The sequence below is a fragment of the Manacus vitellinus genome, unplaced genomic scaffold, assembly GCF_001715985.3.
Source record: "Manacus vitellinus isolate BGI_N305 unplaced genomic scaffold, ASM171598v3 scaffold_5_pilon, whole genome shotgun sequence".
NCBI classification, from domain to species: domain Eukaryota; kingdom Metazoa; phylum Chordata; class Aves; order Passeriformes; family Pipridae; genus Manacus; species Manacus vitellinus.
Genome location: NW_021940682.1, coordinates 25,283,200 through 25,298,233, shown reverse-complemented (window position 1 = coordinate 25,298,233; position 15,034 = coordinate 25,283,200). Strand labels below are relative to the sequence as shown.

Below are 15,034 nucleotides of genomic sequence, written 5' to 3'. Positions count from 1 at the left end.
ATCTCCCTAAATAATCTAGTTTGTAAAAATGATCACGTATGGTTCACAGAAACATTCACGGTATGTTATGACAGGAAAATACAAAGACAAATTCTACTCAGACATATACAGAGGCTATGTTATAATCTGTTTATTTGTGCTGGTATTGTTTCCTTGGGTTATTCTAGGTAGCCTACTGAATCAAGGCACAGAATTACAAACACAGTCTAGTTATTGTGAAAGATTTTTCTTTTTTTCATCTTGGTACTGCTTTTATTGCAATTTTGCCCTATACATAGGACAAAATTGCCTAACTTCTAGATAGTTGCCTATTTAACTTCTACATGACAAGCAGTTTTGGAGTCATGTATTGATCTAGACTTTCCTGATGAAGCTATCCTTGTTCCCTTAATCCCCATCCCTAAAGTCTTATAGCTGCTCACCTACATGATGCCTGAAAGTTGTTTTGAAAGGAAGAAATCAAAAATGCCTGCCTGTCAACATCCTATAGGCTGGGAGAAATTCAGCTCCATGGAGCTCTATTAGGGAAGAAGTGTTTGTTTCTACCTCTTCACATAGAGGCCTTGTGGCAACAAACATTTCTTCTCAGTAAACCCACCCTATGTCTCCATGGTCTGGCAAGACTCTAGCTTCAGTGATTCTGACATGGAATCTTGAAGGAATATGGATGAGAAAGGGGAAAAAAAGGTTATTTTTAATATTATGTAAACTTCACTAAACCTGAACAGACTATCACAGGAGACAAGGAAAACACTGCATTCAGAAGAAAAGTCACTTGTAAAATCATAACATTTTGCCATTTGTACAAAGAAAAGTTTGTGAAAATCATCTGTAACAAAAAATGTTATGCATACTAAATATCAGTGTAGGGTTTTTTTAAATATACTATACAGTTCTGAAAACAAGCTTTAGCTAGCATTGAATAAGAAGGTGAATATATTCAGTTTAGCAGTGGGCCATAAATGTATGTATATGTACCTATGTATATATAGCTGCTCACTTTTAGAAAATATGATACCTTTTACCCCATACACCAATAATAAATATATATGTTGTAACATTTACTTCTATTTTTTTCCCAGTATTATTCATTTTATATAGCCATAGCTGTAAAAGAATTGTGGAGATTTAATCCTAGAAAACTATAAAAGTGACACAAAGAGATTTCACTAAAACAGTTGCTGAAAATTAAAAGAATACTTGAAATTAGAATTGTAATGTAACCTTGACATGTGCAACAGTTCCAGAATTGAGCACATATGATCAATGACCTCAACTCAACACTCTCTACTCGTGGACAGAAATGAAATATCACATACAACATAAGAATGACCTATACTTGGAGCTAAAAAGAAGTACTGGACAAGTGATGATAAGAAAAAAGACTCAAATTTTAAGCAAACAGAATTCAGATGCCACAAGCAAGGATAAGAATGTTGAAAAGAATGATTGACAAATCTATAAAAGAAACAGGAATGTTACATCACTCTAAAGAGAAAAGAAGAAAAGCAAATAAAAGGACTTTTGATTTGATTCTCTGCTTTGAAAAGACAGCTAATAGAAACACAAGCAAGTAAACTAATCCAATTTCTTACTATTATAAACAAAATTGCATTAAAAATACAGTATTACTGCTGAAAGTCAAGCAGTCAAAAATTAGGAAATACCTCAACTGTCTTTTCACTCTCATCACTACTGCCTGTTCACTCCTGGCTTGGCCCCTAGTATATAACTAGAATGATAGTAATATAGACAAAAGTTTTCACTTATCCTGAGGGAACAATGAGTTGCTCTTTAATTCCATAATTGGTGAACAAGAAATCGACATGTTCTGCTGCAGATAGGAAGGCAAAGTATTTCCCATGAGGAAAAATGAGCATGTTTTCCTAAAGTATATTGCACATTAGTTTCAGTCATGAGACAGGAGGCAACTCCAGGATTAGTGAAGTGTTATGGTTGCTCCATTTGCTCAATCCTTGTTTCTGTGTTGATAGTCCCCCATTTGGGTATGACCTACCAGAAGTTAGGGTAGGACCAGCATTTTATTTAATTTTGTAAAAGAAATTTATTAGCTAGCAATGCTGTTTAGCCACATATCTTGAATTAGAGCTAACACCAAAATAAAAAGAGTCTGTAGAATGTTATCCTAGACCACCTAGTTTCTGAAATATTAAACATAGTATGGTTTAGTTTTAACTTGTGCACTTATTCAAAATGAAAGATATGAAGATAATCAACAGCCTTCATTTGTATTCTTGATGCTGAGCACATACATAGTGCTGATAAGATCAATAGTAGAGGCACCTGACCAGGATGTCTTCATATATTTTCTTAGCTTACATGTATCTTATTATTAAGTGAACATTGTTATTAAAAAAATTTGACAGTTTTTCAAGTGCTGAAGTAAGTGGTTTAGTGATACCTCAGTCTTGAAGATAGCATTCAACTTATTTTTGTGATTCCAAATGTACTTGGAACGTGCTATAAACTCAACTAAAATAATAATCACATATTTCATCTGTGGTACCCATGTAATGAACTGCTAAAATCCGACCACATCTGAAGAGACATGGAGATGGGTGTTTCAATGTTACTTTAAGAAATGCTGAGTTATCCAGAGTAGAGAAAAAAAAGGTTTTTTTACATCCGCGATCACACCTCTGCATCCATCAGTGATAACACACTAGAATCTACTGTCATTAGTTGGTATTAATGTCATATTAGAGCTAATGAAGAGCACCATAGCTACTCATGGAAGCAGAACAAAAAAAGTATTCATACTAAATCACTGAGTATGAAACTTTGTACTGTGCTTTCCCAAGTGCTAGTGAAAACTGCAGTTGTTCTAAAAGCTGTACTATAATTTGCTCTTTGATAACCACTCAGGAGAACAAGCACCAGTGAATATTAGCATGACTACTAATCAATTATTGATAGAGATTGTCTCTGATTACTTATGCAGCAAATCCATAGAATAATGAAGCTCCAATTACATTGTCAAAGGGCAATATGGCCAGGCTGAAGCATGCCAAGCCTCATGACCATACCTTTTTCCATTCACCTTTTTGATTTGGCCTTAACATAATATGAGCTTTGTTGCTGGTAAAAATAGTCTTGATTTGGGAAATTTTACTTAATTTAATTTGTAACCAGTAAATATTTGCTTTTAATTCCTGACTCATGTGTTGAGAAATGAAGATATAAACTGTCTAAACTCCCCTTCTTCTTACCATGAATTTTGCTTGGGTCCTTCAGCTTCCACTGCCCAAACGCTGACACTGATGTCCAGTATAAGACTTCAAAACTTAAAGTATCTTCTATGTATTGGGCTGTAGCATAGCAGGCTTTTTTAGGCCAGTTCTGGGTCGTGTACCTGAAAGAGGACTGGAGCTGGCATTAAGGTCCTGACAATCTTCCCTCACTCTGAAGTGGTCTGGAGCTCAGAATATGAGGCAATATGGACTCACACTTGATAAAGAGAATGTATTCTTCTGTAGTCATTTTGTCTCAACAAGAAAAGTCTAAGTTTCATAGGCTGAAAAAATTAGACTAAATTTTCCTTACTATTTTATTTCCCTGGATTTCCCAGAAACACTATCTGTGAGCAAATTATATACTTTTTAAACAACCCACCATTTTCCAGAAATCGTTCAGGAAAAGATAACAACTATAATAACATTATTCAAAGGTGAAAGTTTTGTCTGGAAAGCATCCTATGTTTCATTCTGGCTCCGCTAATGACTATTTTACAAAAAGCAGAATGGTAAATGACATTTAAAAGTTCAAAACTGAGTATACATATTAAGTGCTTATGCTTGAACAGTTTAGAGTCATTTTCAGGTTGCAGAAGATAAAATAATGGTACATTGTTCAATATTTTTTGTATTCGTTTTGTTCTGGGCTGCTTGATAGAAAAGTAACTTGGTTGTGTTTTTTTTTTCAATCTGGTGTGAAAGAGATGCTAATGTAATCTTCCCACAGGTGTAACTTTAATGGAAACTAAGACTGTTGAATTAAAATGTAATTAACAACATTGCTATTTGTATTCTGTAATTTAATGCTGTTCTTGTTTCCTCTGCTTCATTTAGTGCTTAATATTATACAGGGATTTTTGTCCTTGTAGTGACTGCAGTTATGTAAACTAATGAGTTAAATTTTATTCTATATTCATCCCAGTCATATATATTAAATGCAAGAAATTAATGCTGTAGTAGTATTTTCCATCATGATTGTCAGAGAATTGAAAAATTTTCATCTGAAAAGACTCTCCATTTTTATCAGATAAATTCTATGAGAAAATATTTGATTACAGAAACACCAATGTGCATGTGGAACAAATGCAAGTGGATTTACCCTGACTTTAATGACCAGAAGACAACTCTGACTGTAGCAAAATATTCAACTCCTACAAAACCCAGATCTCAAACTTCCTTGGTAATGGGAATGTAACTTTAAGGAAATTCAAACTCTCATCCATTCTTGTTGATTCAACTCCCCTCCTAGAGATACAATATTATGGAAATACAGATCTTAGAAGTCTAGCTGGAATCAATGTTTAAATCTTCTTTTTGAAAAATACAACACAGTAAACAGCTTAGTATATTCTTAAAATGTGTTGTTGATGTTTTTTTAAGGAATAGGGAGTCAGCATGAAGTACAAGAAATAAGTTGAATGAAGAATAAAACTGGCACAAGAATGTTGTGCATAAAATAAGCACAGGTAAGTTGTGAATTACAAGAAGGTAAGATCCTATAACAACTTTCCCATACCTGTTAAAGGATTGAAATCCAAGCTGTTTAAGACCAAGATGGACCAGTTTAAACCAGCGGTTGTGAGGTTACTCAAGTGCAATGTACTGGGTTCACTGACATGGGAAATTCTTAGCACTTTAACATTTCAGTTCAGTAAGTGAAGGAAATTATAAAGATACAATACTCAGCTAAATTGATTTTTTTATTTTTGTGACTTAAAAATGGAGGATCCTGAGAACTTGAATGCTGAAAATAATTTTCATGAAAGCACTTAGAAAGAAAAAGGGTTGAAAAGGAAAATAATACACTTTGAAAGGCTGATGTCAATTAATCTTATGTAGCAAAAAGAGAATACAGTAAGCTTGCACTCACTCACTAAAAAGTTCTATGTAAAGGAGCAAGATTCAGGATGGGAACAGTTCCAGGCATGGAGAAAGGTATACAGCAATTGACAGGACTTTGTTATATGGACCTTACAGTTATTATATGGACTTTACTGTTATTATGTGGTTTCATTGTATCCACACTACAAAGTGCATAGCCTGGGCATGCTCGGGCTCGCCATCAGTTTGCCTTCTCCCTGCTCCCCCACTCCCTTCTCTAATAGGCTGAAGAAGCAGCAGAGAGGAGACAGTTACCATTTGCCCTTTTCCTCCCCCTTTTACCTGTTTCCCTACCCTGATTTGTTCCCCTGTTTGTCTGTCTCATGCTCCACCCCATGTTCTGGCCCTTTCCCTGCCTGAGCTGATAAAAAATCACATGCATACTTCAATAAAGCATTCCATCTGCACCCTACCTTGTCTCCTGAACCCGTGCTATGCCGCAGTCCCTCAGTTGGTAGAGCATGAGACTCTTAATCTGAGTGTCGTGGCCACGTTGGGCACCATATGCCACAGTCCGAAGGGGGGATGGGGCCATGACACAGCACGGGTTCAGGAGGTGTACAAAAGCTAATGAATTCAGTCCACAGACAGGAGTAAGCCATAAGAAGAGGTACATTTGACTGCTCCAGTAATAGTTTGATGACACTGAAATCAAAAAGGTCATTCACAAAATAGAAGCAATCACATATTACTACAGATGACTATGAAGATATAGGGCAAGTAGGCATACAAGGATAAAGTCAGAATGTTAAGGAGAAAAAAGAGTTACAGTTCTTTGAGAACATTAAAAACATAAAGGTTAGAGATGATAATACAGTACACACTAAGAAGAAGAGAAAAAGAAAGTCTAGTTCTGTTACCTATCAGGGAGGGAGACAGAAACTTTTTTCCCTCTGTGTTTTACAGAAAATGCTATGGCCAGACACTCAAAATAAACATGTGAATTAAAAAAAAAAAAAAAAGAAAGAAAGATTGAAAGGATAGAAATAGATACCAGAAGAAAGAACAGATTAAACCCATAGTAATTTACCCATGAATCCTGAAAAAAAAGAAGCCCAACCTATCTTTGAATTTTTATTCTTACGTATTATGGAGGTTAGAAAGATCCTTGTAAGAAAGAGAACACTGAGATTAGGTGAAGAAAAGATATAGTATGTCTCATTAATAAAGAGAGAAAAGCAGTACCTGGTGAATTAAAGATCAGACAGTCCAGTTCTGACGAGGGGGATTATACTAGGAAAAATATTGAGACATTATTTATATATTTACTTATAGGATAATAAAACACTATATTTCCCAACACATGTTTCTTTATAAATATTTTGATACAATCTAATTTCCAACTCTCTAAGGACAGTTAGGTTCATACGTAGAAAAGAAATAGCAGGTGTGACAATCCATTGACTTCAGGTAATTTTATAATATTGTCTTTATAATATTTTTATAATAAAACAATGGAGAAATAATTACTTGAAAATGATCCTCTTAAAGAAGATATCTTCTTAAAAATGTTTTCTTAAAAAACACCTATCAGTGTTTCTAGTTTAATTATAAATACAGCACCACTGGGGTCTTGTCTGGTTACATGGATTTTCTGGAAGTTTCTTGTGTGTTTTGATTTCTGAAAACTGAGGAAATGTGACATTTAGTGGAGTAAGCTAAAGCACATATCCCATTTAAAAAAAAAAAAATCTCTATTAATCTCCCCATTTGAAAAATTTAAAATCTCTTACTTTTCCTTGTGAGTTGTAGAGGAAAAACAGGCAATATTTTTGTTGCATTAAAAAAATTAATATTTCTATTATTATACTCTGTAGGGCTCAATATCCACTTGATTTGAAGACCAAATAATCATTTGATCTTGCTTAGTTCTTGTTGTTAACATTCAGAAAGATTTTTAATCTTATTCATATAATTTCTAATTGCTCTAGAGTGAGAATTTCTTTAGAATGGCTGTGGGAATGAAGTAGATAAATATATATTCAAAAGAAAATTCTTATCTTCTCAACTGTTAGCCCACATGGAATCAAAACACAAAGAGGAAATATGACATCTAAAGATATCAGAGTTTTTATCTTCCCTTATTGTTCAGTCTTCCACCTCTTCTGATTTGCCAGTAAAACTGCCAATTATGATCTGCATATCTGTCCATGGGGGAAACGATTGAGAATGACAAAGAACTTAATACTGGACTGCATGGGGGTATTTGTAAAATGATGATATTCTAACACTAGTAAACTGGGCTGGATTTGAAGGGGCAGCCCTGGGCAAATGATATCAGACATCACTGTCATTGTCCTAAGCAATACAATGCCATTATTATCAAGTATTCCATACCTGATAATCAACTGAGTCCATCAAGTTGCATCTGTTAAGATATTAAACAGCATTTTCTATAGAACTTAAAGAAAATGCATCCTGGATACTGATTTAATCTGCCTCATAAGAAATCAAATACTGGTTTATGTATCAAAACACAGTCATTATGGAGTTTTGAAATTCAAGTGTGAGATTTTGTAACACATTTCCCTACCTTTTGCTTAAGAGCCCTGTACTACTCTGTGGTTTTAACCTGAAATATCAGGGTCCGAGAATGTATCAGGGTGCAATTGTTTCTTGATTTGATTTGAAAGAAAAAAATATGGAAGGATCTGATTGAACATGGACAGAAAGATTCAATTATTAAGAAAGGACAGATCGGATTTTGTGATAGCCTGAGATTTGAAAGTGTACAGGTAAGGAGACTTGTGTTCAAAAAGTAAGGGTCATGAGCACTGGGTATGAAGATTTAGGTTAAAAAGGGCAGATCTAAGAATTTTCAATCCTCAGTAAATTTGCTAAATATACGTTTACATTTCGAAGTGATATACTTCCAAACTTTAGTAGAAGTTAGATAACATGTATGTTTGTAGCAAGGTATCTTTCTGAGTTACACAGTTACATAACATAAAAAACCCAACCAACAAGCAAAAACAAACAAACAAACAACAACAACAACAACAACAAAAAACACAAAAAAAGGACACAAAAGTAGCAACAAAACCACACAGTAAGCTTAGCATGTTAATGTGCCCTAAAACGTTCTAAGTCCTCTGAAAGAAACAGCTCTATTCTGTCAAGCTTTTAGATCTCACATGCTGTAGAGGAGTTTAGTTTCCAGCATGCTTGGGTTTGATTTGCTCTAGACTTTTGCAGTATGTAATTGTACTTCTATGAAGCTTCTAGGTCAAATCAGCTATGCTTAGTGAGTTTAGACACTTACATGATTAAGTTGTCAATAAACTTAAAGAAATCAGTGCTTTGTATATAGGGAACTATTATCTACCTGCATTCTGTTTTGGCAGTTTAAATCCTTTCCTTGGTTTTGAATATTAATCCTTATCTGTGCAATCCTTATCTGTCTGACAGGGTTATTTTGCTCTGAATTAATGTAAAAAACTAAATCGTTGTGCTACAAATGTACTCTGTTGCATATTGTAAGACCACTGAGATTTTTTTTTAATCTTTTGCTAAAGAAAAATCGTCATAGAAAATTCTAAATTATTCTATGCATGGGAAAAAATCTTGTGAGTTCATCTAATTAATTGCAACATGGTAAAGAAGATGAGAATGTATTACAGAAAGCTGAAATGTTTTCAACCTCTCTTTTGAAAGGTTAGCAGCGACATCTCAATGTGAGAAAAACAATCCAGGGGGAGACAAACCCTGAAGAGCTAAAAAGACAAGAAATCAATAAGGCCCGTAATTATTGGCACATAGATTTAATGAAGTGTACAACAAATTAAAACTCCATTAATGTACATGGATAATGAAGAACAAAAAATGATTAAAAAAAAATGCATCCTTTTCTTTTCTCATACACTTAATTCAGAATTATTTTTAATATAAAAAATAGCTGAAGGAGACTTAAAACAGCAATTTAATGGGAATTTGACTTATTATGAAGCAAACCTAAGCACTTTTTAATACTTCCCAAATGGATATAGAATTTTAAACCAGTGACAAACTTCACTGAATGGACTTGAAAATAATATCAGATGTACTACAGGCAGGTTAATTGGGTTCATTTCATGAAAGCATATTCTATTTTTATCATTTTTTGATAAAAAAAAAAGGCTGAAGCTACTGCCATTGGGTTTGATTCTGAGATGTAGAAGAATCTGGCTGATAGCAGTGGGAACTGGGAAGCTGATATTTTACACGTGCATCACAGGGAATTCTTAAAAGCATTTGTTGTCCATGCAGGACGAATCAGACAGCTTTGACAAATATTTGCAGTAGTATGAGTGTCCTTCTTGTCTTACTCTAAGATTACTGCTGGATAAGTCTTCCATTTATTAAAGGTCTTTCCTGTTTTCATACAAACCAAACTTCCAACAGAGATAATATTATTTCCTGTGACATTGTTACACATGTATTTGCCTTGTATTTTACTAAAATGTTACTAATAATTTAGTTTGATGGATATTAACACATTATAGAACAAAAGCTAATACTTTGGAGTAAATATTAGTCACACCTTGTTCTATACATGCATCTTCTCTATATGCGCAATCTTCTACAGGCATAATGATATCTAAATATTGTAGAATTTTATTAGATAAAGCATACCTGGTACATCACAGAAATAGATTATCTAAACACTATGTAAGAAACAGAACAGAACAATCAAAAGACAAACACATTTAGCTATCAATTTAAGTAAATTACGGTACTAGAGAAGCATTTGAATTCGTGTCCAGGCATAAAATATAAGCCCTTAGAACAAAGTATGCAGAAAAAACCCTTGAGAACAAAATTACAGTATTTAAGTAATAGCCTATAAAGAGCCTGCATAGTTTTCACATAGGAATCTCACCTCTAAATAGTTAATCCATGTCCTCAATTCTGATTCAGGACATTTTTCTTGATTGTCATTCCCCCGTGCTGAGAAATACCCTCCTGGCGATGCCTGCTGTCCATGTCTTTCTCAGTAACTGCTTGCTAACCCCTTGGCAGAAGAACCCTATTTGCCCACTGGAAGCTTGATTTTCTGTCAGGCTTTGAAAAAAAAAGCAGAAGAAAACATAACTTGGGCAGCTATTTCCACTTGTGCGTGGGAAAAAGGCAGAGAGAGTCAAAAATAATGATGAGCTGAATTGGACCTCAGGCCAGGCTGGAAAATGTGTTTGATGATCTTCCAACCATATTGAGAAGATGACAGCTCAGCACCGTAATTATAAAGATCAATATTCTTAGAATCTCTTGTTATTTATATGCCATATTTTTTGACATTATAAATACCTAAAGGAAGTTAAATGCAAACCCAGAAATCTCGGCTATCAACAATCAAATACTGAGAGAAACCATTCTGCTTGAACCACCTCTTAAATTTCTGCTGTAGGGTTTGAAACTACTTGATTCTGACAGAAACCTGAGGTAAAACAGAGATGGGAGAGAAGCTATGCCTCAGGAATAAATCACTGCTGATCACAACAAAAATCTATTCCTGTAGAAAACCTACCTTTTTTTTCCAAAGTGTGTGCTTTATTGATGGAAATTGCCTAACCAAAGGCATATAAACCCTGAAGTTGCACTGTGTAATTCCTATCAAGTCAGATTTACAATAAGAATAGAGTATTTTAATGATATTTTTAGGTGGTAAATTCACATCAAACATCAGTCTACTACATTCCTGAAGCATTTTCCTCCAGAGCCAACAGTGGATATCTGTATATATCCTATGGTAGACCCTACAATATAACTTACATTGATTTCATAGTTTAGAAATAACAAAAGAAAATTTGGGTTTTTTTGTTATATTTCATCATTCCTATGATACAGTCTGTGGTAAACCATAGCTCAAGGAAAAAGTTAAATCTTAAATGGCTGATGCAGACTTGGACAATAATTACCTTTTATTTAGAAACAAAATTAAACAGACTTTAGCTATTTGGAAAACTGTTTCCCCAAAGCCAGTGCATGACAGATAACAGGAAAGCAAAAATAAAGATTTCATTTTCTGTACATGAAAAAATTTATTTCCAAAATTTTGCTGGAGAAAGGGATCACTTGGCATATGTTAAATAATCTGACTTTACCTACTTAATTAATAAACTTCAGATCATTTTACTGAATGGTATTTGATTAAAAAAATCAGAATTCAGAACAATAAACAATATTAATATTTAAAATTATAAAATTAAAGCTATGTTTGATCAATAACAAAGTGAATGAATCTAAATGATGAATCTAAAAAAAATTATCTGACCTAAAAGATGAGGTGTCTGACTGTGGACCTAGTCTTTGCCCTCCAGCAGCTCCCAGTCAGGGGAAGTTCTGAAAACTCCATAAGAGGTTATTTTCTGCAGGAAAGATAAAAATATTTCAAGTCACCACTTGATTTTTCAAGTATTTTTGAGCCTAATATTCCTAATTTTAATTTTTTTCTCAATAAGCATGAAAACTAAATATTCCTATGATTTTCAAAAAAAGGTGTGCTTCCTATTTCTCTCATCCTCACAGGTATTATAATTACAAAATATACCAGGGAATATGTCCTAGTTATTTACCGCTGTTAATAAAATACAATTTTATTAAAGAACACAAAAGCATGGAGCAAATCATTGTGGAAATCAAGAGAGTTTTGGAAGAACTGAAAACAGGTGTATTGATCTTCTTGGTCAGAAGTTTTCGCATGTTTTCTTTCTCCTTTGTTTTGTCTTCATTGTGTTTGAGATATTTGTTTCCATCTGGATGCACGAAGAAACACATTCATTTCACAGCACCTACAGATGCATTTTTAATAGGTTTAAAAATAGCCACTGGCACTTATTAGCCTTCGATTACCTTGGTTGCCTCCTATGTAAAACATTTGTTACTGTTTATCTTTTTGATACACTAATCATAAAAAAAACCTTAAGAGGACTCATTATTTTTTGTTCCAAATCTGCCAGTATGTTTCATCACTACATCTGTCTCAGTCCCATCATTTTTATACCTGTTCAACTTTTACTACATATTGTCCAGGGTGCAGGTACCCTGGCACTGGCAGTGGGAGTTGCAGGGGCCTCTGTGAGGTGGGACCTATGGTGGTGGCACCTCAGGGAAATGCATTTAAGATGGGGGAAAATGCCAGTGAGCAGAGTGAGGAAAAAAAAAAACCTGGAAAACAGGAGAGGGAACAAGAGGGAACTTGTTATATGGTCAGAGAAGAAGGAGTTACTCTAGGTACTGAAGGAGAGGAAAAATATGAGCAGGAAGGAGAAGTAGACGGGAGTTGTTATTGACTGCTCCCCATCCCCCTGAGCCCCTTGGGGTAGGAGGTGTTGAAGCTGGAAGCGGAGGAGTGAAGTTGAGTGCTGAGCCTATGAAAGAGGAAGGAAAGCAACATCTTAATATTTTTGTCCTAATTTCTCACTGCTCTTGTTTCTACTACTGTTTTAATTGGCCATAAATTCAATTAATTTTCCTCAAGTTGAGTCTGTTCTCAAGAAGGTACTTGATAAGCAATCTTCCTGTCTTCATCTGGATCCATCATCTTTCTCATTGTGTTTTGTGGCCCTGTGTCACAGGGCGAGAGTGGGTGACTGGCTGGATGGGCATTTATTTGACTATTAGACAGGGTTAACTCACAACACATGTTTACCTCTTTCTTAAAATTATTCTTATGCCATCCCTTGCCTACACTTCTCAGTCTGTTTGTAAGGTTTATTCTCCTCTGTATCTTGTATTCTCTTTATTCATACAGATAATATCCATATTTTTGTGATTTGTGTTCAGCTCTACGGGAATCTGTTACTGTACTTTTTATTTTAACTTATTAAAATAATTTTTCTTGTTCCTTCCTTATGACTGTCAGTCATCTTGTGATTGATCTGATACAAAGCTAACTGCAAATGATACAGAAAGAGGTTCATTTGGATAAGATCATAGCAGAAAAATATCGGCATAGTAATCATCTCCAAAAACAGTATGCCAGTAATAAATGGAATTACTAAGGGAATTATTCTGTTAAACTGGAATGAACTATCAAATTTAAACTGTGATAAAATGAAGATTTTAATTACATTACATTTCTATACACAAAGTTGCTATAGCCCCTGGAACTACTTCGCGATCTACGGGAAGTCTATTTCACTCTCAAATCCTGAATTGTCTGATCTGCGTTTTTCAGAGTACCCTGTCTGGGAAACTTCTTATAGAGTCTTCTATTTATCAGAGGGAAAGCAAGCTACCTGGATGGCATCTACCTGGATAACAGATCCTAAAGCTGTCCTACATTACACAAACATTTTTCTGTAGAGCTGACTCTTGGAATAGGCAATTTGATTAAGTCTCCATCAAGATTAGAAAGCATGTTTAACAACTGTGACAAATGATTTTAGGTAGAAACAACAGTGAACCATTGTAGGGTATGTTTGGAGACAGTTTTTAAATATCTAGTTTTTTTCACATTGATGTTCACGAGTCCATAGCTATAAGTAGTAATTTTCTATTGTTTGTTTTGCAATAATTATTTGCTAATGTTTTTGAAGCAAACTGTTCTGTGATTCTTACTGGGAGAGAGATATGAAATCCAATTCAATTGTATGCTTTGCTAGCACACAGCAACTTGAATAAGTCAGAGAGTGGAGATTTTAACTGAGTATACACTCAGACATTGAGGTCAAGGGAAGTTTTATTTGAAAATGGCAAATGGGATTAGTTTCTAAAAGACTCTTTAATAAAGGTTATCAAATGAAGAAATTTAATAGGTGATCCATAAAAATTTGCATTGTAAAGCATACAATTCTGAATAGGATTTTCTCTTCTTCCTGACTTTAGCCTGTGGTTTACTACCTGTCAAGTCGTGACTGCTTCTAAAATGCCATGTATGTTAACTTGCCTTTCCCCAGACACAAAATATGCTAATATTGACCTATTGCTAGTTGGTTTTAATACTTTCTTCCAATCACTCAGTTTTAACTTTTCTCCATAATTCCTGTAAAATTGCACACTCTTACATTGCAACCTTAAAACTGCAGTGTGTAAGCAAATACAGTTCCACATGTGCATTAAGAAAAATTTCTCATTGTTTCTTTTTCTTGATAACACCTTATTCTTCTCTTCTTTTTTCTTTCTTCATACAAAAATGAAATCAGAGGAAAAAGAGGTTTCTTTCCCTGTCAGATTATAGCTACTGTCAATGACATAAATAGAAGTTCATTATACAACCAGCGGCAACATTTCATGACATTCCTGGAAGTGGGTTACAACTACCTGTCCAATGCCTTTTGGATACAATTCATGATTAAACAGACTTGCCTTATTTTTTGTTAGGAAACCCTCAGGGCATAGATAGAAACATAAAAAAGCAACCTGAAACTTTTCAGAGATCAAGAAAAGAAATAAACTAAGCAAGTCAATGTGCTGATTTCAGACACATCTTTTATTAATATTATTTTCCTAAGGTTATTTAAGTGACTGTGTAACAGGGCTCTTTTTGCCATTGCAAATATTATACTTCAGTGAATGTTACTTTTATTTTCATGGTCTGCCTTAAATTTCAATAATCATGGAAGAGTCTGATTAATACTTATTTTGAAGCACATCTGTAAGCCACATTCTTTCTTTTATAATATTTCCCAGACTGTTAATGCTGGACTACCACAGGAAAAAAAATCCATCCACTGAGATAAACAGGCAGAGTTGTAGCAGGTTATGACTATTCATGTTTTGTTTTTTTACCATTGCATTGTATAGCAGACCTAGGGTAACTTTAGGAACAAATAAGCCAATATACTTATGCACATACAGACTTAGTATTAAAAAAAGCCAGGTGGGACTAAAAACCAAATCAAGCATATAAATTCAAGTCAGAGATTTGAGTATGACAATTGAACTGGAAACCATAAGCAAGTTACTAAATGATTTTCATT

The 15,034-nt window shown here is 34.3% G+C and overlaps 1 protein-coding gene across 2 annotated transcripts in view; it reads right to left on the bottom strand.

Annotated features, from left to right (window-relative positions):
* Positions 1-15,034, bottom strand: part of MGAT4C (MGAT4 family member C) — a 252,703-nt gene that overhangs the window by 45,446 nt on the left and 192,223 nt on the right. The window contains exon 1 of one of the 2 annotated variants that reach the window (XM_029963654.1): positions 9,994-10,018. The exons of the other annotated variant lie outside the window; for it this stretch is intronic. The gene's annotated coding sequence lies outside the window, so the exon portion shown is untranslated. Of the gene's footprint in view, positions 1-9,993; positions 10,019-15,034 lie in introns of those variants that run through there. 2 annotated transcript variants of the gene reach the window in all.